Below are 1309 nucleotides of genomic sequence, written 5' to 3'. Positions count from 1 at the left end.
TGAGGCATGCGGTGGTGGAAGGATGGTGAAAGATAGAGGCATCACGAAAGCCTCTCTCAAAACAAAAAAGTTCCGAAAGGGGATCCGTTGAGTACATAGAAAAATGAGAGGGGAGAGTCTTAGAGTGAAAGATAGTGAGAGCATGTTGGAGGGGATGGGCTATTGCGTTGTCTGTGTGTACAACTGTGTGTCTTTTTCCGCCCACGATATTGTTGAAAACGATACATCGTGGGTGGTTGGTGGGTGCTCCGATGTGATTTGCTTCTTCTATCAAACGTCTATCGTCCTTATCTCCCCTTCTTCTTTTTTATGTTTGTTTTTCTCTTGTAACACCTCTAATCTTCTGACGCTCATATGATCTTTTGCAGTTGCGAGCGCCGTAAAACCTCTACTAAAACTAAGAATACGATATTGTGTCAATGTGTATTTATTTACGTGCAAAGAGAGTTGTTTGTTACAGCGTTGGTTTTGTTTTTGTTTTGTTTTTGTTTTGTTTTTAAGATTATACTTTAGATCTAGGGGAAATGAATCAGGGATTGGCTGTATCTCTCACTCAACTCATTACAGTGACACGATATGAAATCTGTAGATGTATCATTTTATTTCAAACACTCTTGTTGGCAGGCTGGAAAACAAAAATATATTCTTCAAGAATACACAGGTGTCTCAATTTTTGCCCCAGTTTATAACCTTAAGCGACTGACACCTGTTGCCAAATTAATACGAAATGTTTCTGGAAAGCTAGACGATTTGATTTACTGCAATGGAAAAGTTGGAGCGTCTTAACACCATATTGTGTCATAGCATAACGATTGTTTTGGAGAATTAGGACACACTCCAAGTGACTCAAAGAGCTGATATTTCGTTGAAATTCTTTCCGATTCAGTGACGTATGCGTCATCCCCACGGCTTGTTATTTTATGGTCTATGACTTTGAGCAGTGCTCTTGGCTGTTTGGTTCATAAAAAGTATGACGTCATCCGTTTCTGAGTAGCTCCTAGCTACCCGATTCTTAAACGGTGACAGACAATAACACTAATATACTTCCCTTCCAGCCAAATTAAAAGCCCTCCCATCATTTTTCGTTTGTCAGAATGGAGAGGTAGTGTCTTATGCGTCATCCGCACAGCGGCCGTGTTTTCTTTCCTTATTTTCTCCTTTTCTATTTTTCTTCTTTTCTTTTCTTCTTTTCTTCTTGCTTTTTTTTTCTTTAAGAATGGTCGACAAGCAGCAGTGCTCCAAGCTAGCTGCTTAATTCTTTCCCGTATGACGTCATCTATTTTTGAGTACTTGAAGATTCCCCCCCCCC

The sequence above is a fragment of the Aplysia californica genome, unplaced genomic scaffold (genome assembly GCF_000002075.1).
Source record: "Aplysia californica isolate F4 #8 unplaced genomic scaffold, AplCal3.0 scaffold00498, whole genome shotgun sequence".
NCBI classification, from domain to species: Eukaryota; Metazoa; Mollusca; class Gastropoda; order Aplysiida; family Aplysiidae; genus Aplysia; species Aplysia californica.
Note: the sequence above shows the minus strand (reverse complement) of the source record.